The 8,355-nt window shown below is 52.8% G+C and overlaps 1 pseudogene; it reads left to right on the top strand.

Annotated features, from left to right (window-relative positions):
• The first annotated feature begins 7,725 nt into the window (after positions 1 to 7,725).
• On the top strand, positions 7,726 to 7,880 carry LOC120519837 (annotated as a pseudogene).
• The last annotated feature ends 475 nt before the right edge of the window (positions 7,881 to 8,355 follow it).

The following is an 8,355-nucleotide window of genomic DNA, read 5'->3' as shown; positions in this document are numbered from 1 at the left end:
TTTTTTACCGGGCCCCCGGGGGGGCCCCCCAAAAGGGCCCCTTTGGGGGACCCGGGGGAAAAAAAAAAAAATAAAAGGGGGTTTACCCCCTCCCCCCCCCCCCCCCCCCCCCCCCCCCCCCCCCCCCCCCCCCCCCCCCCCCCCCCAGCCCCCCCGGGGGGGCCTGGCCCCCCCCTTTGGGGGGGGGAGTTTGGGGCCCCCCCAAACGGGCCCCGGGGCCCCTTTTGGGAAAAAAAAAACGGGGGGGGCCCCATAAAATTTGGTAGGGTTTAACCCCCTTTTTTTGGTTAAAAAAAAATTTCACCCCCCCCCCCCCCCCCCCCCCCCCCCCCCCCCCCCCCCCCCCCCCCCCCCCCCCCCCCCCCCCCCCCCCCCCCCCCCCCCCCCCCCCCCCCCCCCCCCCCCCCCCCCCAAAAAAAAAAAAAAAAAAAAAAAAAAAAAAAAAAAAAAAAAAAAAAAAAAAAAAAAAAAAAAAAAAAAAAAAAAAAAAAAAAAAAAAAAAATTGGGGGGGGGGGGGATTTACCCCCCCAAAATCTTTTATATTTAAATTGATTTTTTTTTTGGAACAGGGAGATGGAATGGGGCCCTGCCCCCACCCACGATCACTGGTTTTGGTCCCTTGGGAGGGTGCATTTCTCCTTTACGGGTATAAAAAAGAAAAGGCCTTGGCGGGGGACCCATATGGGGGAAGGGGGAAGTCACCAGAGAGGATTGTTTTAAATTTATTTAACTGAAAATTTAATTTAATTTAAATTTTATTTTTTAAATTTTGACTTTTAAGAAAAGTTCATGTCCGGGGGGACGCTATTGTTTAAAAATTCCATTCCAAAGTGCAGGCCCCAATTGGGCTGGGGGGGAGGAAGAGTGTCGACACCGCCGTAGCAGCAGGAACCCTTAAAGCCCCAAAAACCAAGCGTCCCGGCTGTCGGCCCCCCGGTTTTGGGCCTTTTCCCACAGGGGGCCCAGGAGGGCCTTCCCCCTTTTAAACCAACAGGGGAACGGGGGTTCAAAGAGTGTGAACGGGGCTCGAGGGAACAGTTTTAAACCCCCTTTTCACTGACCCCTCTTCTTTTTTTTTGTGGCACTCTGGAGGGGGAGAGGGGGTTTAAAGCGCCTCTTCCTTGCCGGGCACCCCCCCCCCCCAAACCCACCACAGCCAAACCCCCCCGGGACCAAACTGTCCCCCCCCCCCACCCCACCCCAGCTGTATCGCACCGCCCGCACAACCCGGGGTTTTTTCCGCCCCCGGCAACCCTTTGGGCTTTTTCACCCCCTTGGCCCCGCAGGGCCGTTTTGTCCAAGGGTAAGAAGGGGGTTCCGCCCCTTTGCTTAGGGCACTTTCCCCCAATTGATTTTAAAGATGGATGGGCAAAGGGGGGCTTTTGGCCTGGGGATTTGTGGCTTTTCCCCCTTTTGGTAAGATCAAGTGTGTACGGGGCATCAGTTTAATTTTGAATTATTTAAACCAATATTAAAATTTTGATTTTGGGAACAAATAAAGGGGTTCCCCGGACCCAAAATATTGGTATTCAGATTCCAGAGGTTTTTTCCCCCTTTTATGTAAAAAAGCAAGCCCCTTTGGGAGCCTACATGAAAAAAGAGCCTAGCCGAGAGGATTGTTTAAATTTTAACTGAAAAAATTTTTTTTATTTAATTTGACCAATTAAAAAGACCCTGTGGCCCCATTGCTTAGTATTCCCAGCCCAAACAGTGTGGCGAGGTGGAATTAAAGGCCCTTTTTGGGGGGTGGTAAGAGGTCCCCACAACCCACCGCTACAAAAAGCCAAAACCCCCCAGAAACCATCAGTCCTGCAGGTCCTGAGTCCCAGCGCCCTGGTTCATTTGTTCCCGGCGGGCCAACCCCCTTTCTCCTTTTCATCTTCTCCCCGGTGTAAAGGGGTTCGAAGATTGTGAACGTGGTGCTCGGGGTTCTGCCCCCAGCCTTTCCTGACGCCCCCCTTCTTTTTTTTGTGGCATCTGGGGGGGATGGGGGTGGAATGGGGGTTTTGAAAACCCTCTTCCGGTCTACCCCCCCCCTCCCCCCCGGAAAACCCCCAAAGGGCCTGCTGTCCCCCCCCCCCAGCCACCCCACCCCCAGCTGATCGTACCCCCAAAAAACCCGGGGTTTTTTCCCCTTTTGGAAACCCGGGCTTTATCGGTTTTGGCTCCAAGGTGGGCAGTTGCCACGAGGGGGGAATGTCACGGGGTTACGCTTTTTTGGGCAGCCCTCTCCTCCCAAGTTGATCCGCAGTACGAGGGCAAGCGGTTTTGGGGGGCCGGGATTTGGGGCCCTCCCTTTTTGGCTAAGACAGAGATTTTTTTTCTTTTTTAATATCTGAACCCCTTCTGGGGCCTTTTAAAAAGTTTTTTGGAAACAGGGAGAGGGAAAGGGGGTTTTTCCCGGCCCAAACCCAAACCCCCCAGCATATTCCAGGAGGGGCACTTTCCCTTTACGATAAAAAAAGCGCACCTTTGGGGGTTTTCCAAGAGGGGGGAAAAGGTTTTCCCGGTTGAAAAAACTGTTTAATTTTAAATTTAGTTTAAACCACCTAAGAAAAAGTTCTTGGCCTTAGGACGCCTTTTTGAGTATCCAGACCAAACAGGGTGGCGGGCCGGGGAATTGGGCCCTTTGTGGGGTATGAAGTAGTTCGCCCCAAAGTTAAATACAAACCCCCTATTCCCCCAAAAACAACAGGGGGAGGTTGTGTCCTCACCCCCGGTTTGGACCTTGCACGGGGGCCCAGGAGGCTTTTCCTTTTTTTTCCCCAACAGGGGCGGGGTTAAGAGGGAAGGGGTCCGAGGGATATTATATTACTGACCCTCCTTTTTGTTTTTGGGGGACTAATGGGGGGGAGGGGTGGTTTAAAGGCCCTTTTCCCTGGTTACCCCCCCCCTTCCAAAAACCCACCAGACCCAAAACACCCAAAGGGCCTTGATGTCCCCCCCCCAGCCACCCCACCCAAATGTTCGGCCACTGCTTTCCGCAAACCCAGGGTTTTTCCCCCCGGGGCCCCTGGGTTTCGGGCCTTTTGGCCCAAAGGGGCCCCTTTTTCACCCAATTCAATTTCCCCCCCGGGCGCTTTGTCTTGGGGACTGCTTCCTCCTCGTTTTTTCTTTTGGCAGGGACAAGCGGGTGGGGTGGGGGGCCGCTCCCTTTTGGGCCCCAAGTCAAATTAACTGTTCACAGAAACTGATCCCCCCAGGGGACCCTATATTAAATTATTTTTGGAACAGGAAGGGTGGGGTTGCCCGGCCCCACCCCCAAACCCGGTATTGCAGTATGGGGGTCCCCCTTTCCTTTCGGGAAAAAAAAAAGCCGCCTTGGTGGGTTTCCCTACTTGGGGGAAGGGAAAAGCCACCGAGCGGTTTGATTTAATTATTTAACTGAATTTTTAATAATTAATTAATTTATTTAATTTGATTTTAAGAAAAGTTTCGGGGCTCTTAGACGCCATTTTGAGTATTCCAGCATTCCACGATTAGGCGGGGCTCGGAATTAAAGGGGGTGGGTAGGATGTGAAAACCTGTACCCCCTAAAAAATTAAGAGAAAACCACCGAACCCCAGTCCCGGGGCACCCCCCATTTCGGGCGGCAGGGGGCCCCCCTTTGTGTTGACCCCTTTGTTTCCAGGGCGGCCCAGAGGGGCCCCCCCCCAAAAAAAAATTTTAAAATTCCAACCCCAGGGTGTGCCCCTGGCTTTTGGGGAAGGGGGCCCAGGGAAAACGGGTGTCCCCAGGGATATCTATTTGCCACCGCCTTTCCTGAGCCTTCTTTTGTTTTTGGGCATCAGGGGGGGATAGTGGAAAGGGGTTTTTAAAGTTTTGCCTTCTTTTGCCTGGTTTTCACCCCCTCCCAAATCCCCCCACGAAAACCCCCAAGGGGCCCAACTGCTGTCCTCCCTAAAGACTCCCACCCCAGGATTTACCTTTTCCCAAAATTTTTGGTTTTGGCAATTGGGTTTCCCGGGGCCCCGCGGGCCGCTTTTAGCCAGGCCGGAATTAAGGGGCCCCCTGGGGTTTAGGGAGCGTTCCCTCCCCTGTTTTTACCAGCAGGAGATGGGCAAGACGGGGGCGGCTCGGTTTTGATCGCCGGCCTTTTGGCTGTCAAAGGTAGATTGTTTTTTTTAATTTAACCCCCAACCAATTTTAAAATTGTTTAAAAGGGAGTGGAAAGGGTTTGCCCCCCCACCCAGGGGACGTCTTTTTGCTCTTCCAGGGCGGATTTTTATGGTATAAAAACGCCCCCCTTTGGGCGGGGTTTTATAAGGAAGGGAAAAAAAACCCCCCAGCCAAAAATTTTTAATTATTTAACTAAAAAATTTTTTAATTTGAATTTGACTTTTAAAAAGTCATTTTTTGTTGCTTGTTTGAGTTTCCCTTCCAAAAAGATGTCAGCGGGCCTGGAATTTGAAGGGGGGGTTGTGGGGTGGGGGTTGTCGCCCCCACTGCCCAAAAGGAAGTTTTAAAGCCCCCTGAAACCAAAAACCCGGCGGTTTATTGGGCGCCCCCCTGTGTTCACCTTTTAAACCCGGGCCCGGTGCCTTCTCCCTTTATTTAACCCAACGGGTTGGGGCGGGTGTTCAAGAGGGAAGGGGGGTCTCGAGGGATAATTTAAACCGTTTAATTATTTCCTTTTTTTTTGGCATTAGGGGCGGGAGGGAATGGGGTTTGGGCGTTCTCTTGCCTGGTTTGTAAATCCCCACCAAGCCAAACCCAAAAAGGGGAAACCCCTGTCCCCTCCCTCCCCCACCCCACCCCAGCTTTTGGGGTACCCGCTGAAAACCCCCCGGGTTTTTCCCCCGGCCCCCCGGCTCCGGGGCCTTCCCCCTTTTCCACAGGGGGAAGAAAGGGTTACGTCGGGGCTGGGCGTGTTCCTCCCCCCTTGTTTTGGGCACTAGGGGGAAAGGGGGGGGGGTTTTTGGCTCCCCCGGTTTTTCCCCAAATCAAGAGACGCCAACTGTTTTCCCCTCCCGCCCCATTCCCCATTATTAAATTGATTTTTTTGGGAAGGAATGGGTTTTTCCCACCCAAAACCAGGTTTTTGGGCGTTTTCCAGGGGGTGCACTTCCCTTTCTTTTTAAAAAGAAAAGCGCCTTGGGCGGGATCCCTTACATGAGGAGGGAAAAAAAGCCTGCCGGGGGTTTTTTTTTCCCTTTTTTTAATAATTTATTTTAATTTTCTTAATTTAAAAATTCATGCCCTTGGGACCATTTTATTAATTGTTTGGGGGGAAAATGGAATTAAAGGGCTTTGTTGGGAATATGGGGACCACCCAACCCGCCCCCAGAGGAACCTTTCCTTTCTTTAAACCCACCAAACCTGGCGGGGTCCCCCTGAGGGGGAGGCCTTTTTAAGGGGCCAGGATTGTTTTTTCATTTAATTAAAATTAAAGGGTTTAATTTGTTTGAAGTTGCTCGAGAATTTTTTATAAGCCCACGGCCCCCCCTTTTTTGTTTGTGGATTAGGGCGGGGGGGTGAGATGGTGGAAAGCCCTTCCCTCCCGGCTGCCCCCAAAACCAGGCCCCAAACCCCGGGGGGCTAACGCTGTCCCCCACCCCACCCCACTGTTTATGCTCCCTTTCACCAACCCGGGGGTTTTTTCCACGTTCCCCCGGGGATCGGGCCTCCCCCCAAAGGGCCCTTTTGTCACTTGGGGGGGGAATGTAAGGGGAGCCTCGGCGCTTGCTTAAACCCCAAGCCCCGCAAGTTGATGCTTACCCCCCAGCTGACGATGGGCAAACGGGGGGGCGGGTCCTAATTTGGATCCCCCCAGGGCCCCGTAAAGGGGATTTTCACAGTTTAATTCGCCCCCACCCTTTTTTTAAAAAATTGTTTTTTGGGGAAAGGGAGAGGGGAATAGGGGGGTTTGCGGGCCCCCCCAAAGTTGGTTTGCGTTTTTCCGGTATTTTCCCCCTTTTAAAAAAAAGCCCCTTCGGGGACCACTAGAAAGGGAAAGAACCCCCCCACCAGAGAGGATTGTTTTAAATTATTTAACTGAATAATTAATTAAATTAATTTTTTTTAAATTTTCTAATTAAGAAAGTTACCTGTAGGACGCATTGCTTGTAGTATTCCAGCATTCCAACAGATGTCAGGCGGGGCCCTGGAATTTTTCATGTTGGGGGGTGAGGAAGAGTGTGGGAATTCGCCTGACCGCTACAGGAAGCCTTATTAAGCCCAAAAACCCAGGGGCAGTCCTGCAGGCTGCAAAAGGTGCAGCCCCTGTTTTCGAGGCCTTGTCACACAGGGGGCCGGGATGTCCCTTCCCCCTTTCATTTTCACCCAAACAGGTGAACCGGTGTCTGGAAGAGTTGTGAACGGGGTGTCCGGGGGATATCTAGCCCCCCCGCCTTCACTGACGCCTCCTTTGTTTTGGGGGCACTGGGGCGGGAAGGGGGAGATGGGGGTTTTAAAAGCCCCCCTCTTCCTTGCCTGGTCACCCCCCTCCCCAAATCCCACCACGAGCCAAACACCCAAAGGGGACCAACTGACTGTCCCCCTCCCCACCCCCACCCCCACCCCAGCTGTATCGCCACCCGCCCCCGACAACCCGGGGGTTTTTCCGCCGGGCAACCTTGGGCTTGCATCGGGCCCTTTCCCGGGGGGCCGTTTTTGTCACGGGGCCGGGGAAGTCACAGGGGCACCCCCGGGGCGCGTTTAGGCAGCAAGCCCTCCCGTTGATGCTTACCATGCAGCTGACGAGGGGAGGGGGGGCTGGGGCCTGGGAGTTGTGGCACGTTTCCGGCCTTTGGCTGATCAAGTGTATTCTGTTTTTTACAGTTTAATATCTAAACCCCCCCCTATTAATTTAATATTAAATTGTTTTTTGGGCAGGGAGGGAATGGGGGCTGCTTGTCGCCCACTCCACGACACCCATTGCAGTTTTTCCGGGAGCGTGCATTTCCCCCTTTTACTGGTAAAAAAAAGAAAGCACCCTTTGGCGGGGGACCCTACATGAGGGAAGGGGAGCTCCCAGGAATTGATTTAATTATTTAACTGAATAATTAATTAATTAATTAATTTAGTTTAATTTGACTTAATTAAGAAAAGTTCATTTCCAGGACGCTATTGTTTGTAGTACCCAAAAAAGATGTCAGGCGGCTCGGAATTAAAAGGGCCGTTGGGGGGTGGGGAAGAGTGCACCACCCCCTTAAAGCCAGCAGGAAGCCTTATTGCCCCAGAAACCACGGCAGTCCTGCAGGCTGTTAGCGCTGCACCCCCCCGTGTTCGAGGCCTTGTTCACAAAAAGGGGGCCCAGGATGTGCCTTTCCTTTTTCCCCCCACCCAACAGGTGTCTGGTGTCTAAAGGTTGTGAACGGGGTCCGGGGGATATCAGCTCGCCACCGCCTTCACTGACGCCCCCTTCTTTTTTTGTGGGATCTGGGGGCGGGATGGAGGGGGGGTGGTTTAAAGCCGTCCTTTTCCCTTTGTGGTCTACCCCCCCCCAAACCCCACCACGGCCAAACACCCAAAAGGGCCCAACTGACTGTCCCTCCCCCCCCCCCCAACCCCAGCTGTATGGGGTACCTTCGAAACCCGGGGTTTTTCCCCGCTGGCAACCCTTTGGGGTTATCAGGCCTTGGCCCAAGGTCGTTTTTGTCACAAAACCCCCGGGAATGTCCGGGGTTCACGCCTGGGGCGTTTTCTTGGGGCGCGTTTCTCCTGCCAATTTGATGTTTACCATGCAGCGGACGGGGCAAAGGGTCTGGGCCGGGGGAAAGGGGACCCCTCCCCAAGATCATGTAGTATCTGTTCTTATCATTTTAAATTCTGATACGCCCCCATCGGGGACCATTTAAAATTATTTTTGGAACAGGAGTAATGTGCTTGTTCCCCCCCCCAACACCTGGACAGTACTTCCGGGAGCGGGGGTTTTTTCCCTTTTTACTGGTAAAAAACAAGACAAGCAGCCTTGGGGGGGGATTCCTACATGGGGGAAAGGGGAAAGAAGCTTACCCAGAGAATTGTTTTAAATTTAAAAATAATTAATTTAAATTTAAATTTAAATTTTGTTTAATTTACTAATTAAAAAAGTTCAGGGGTTCCGAACCTATTGCTTGTAGTACTTCCACCCAAAATGCAAGGCCCCGGAAATTAGAAGGCCGCTGGGTTTTGGGGTGAGGAAGTAGTGTCGGACCTAAAAAACCCGTACCGCCAGCAGGAAGCCTTTTTGGAAACAAGGAGTTGGGCTGCCCCTTTTGTGGCACCCCTTTTTTCCCCCCCCAGGCCCACAAAGGGGCCAGGATGTCCCCCCCCCCCTTTTCATCTTCCTCCCCGGTGGGGGAACTGGGCTGAAGGTTGTAAGGGTTTTGGGGGATTCAGTCCCCGCCTTCACTGCCCCTCCCTTTTGGGGG

This window comes from Polypterus senegalus, unplaced genomic scaffold (genome assembly GCF_016835505.1).
Source record: "Polypterus senegalus isolate Bchr_013 unplaced genomic scaffold, ASM1683550v1 scaffold_9298, whole genome shotgun sequence".
Taxonomy (NCBI): domain Eukaryota; kingdom Metazoa; phylum Chordata; class Cladistia; order Polypteriformes; family Polypteridae; genus Polypterus; species Polypterus senegalus.
Note: the sequence above shows the minus strand (reverse complement) of the source record. Positions and strands in the feature narration are given on the sequence as shown.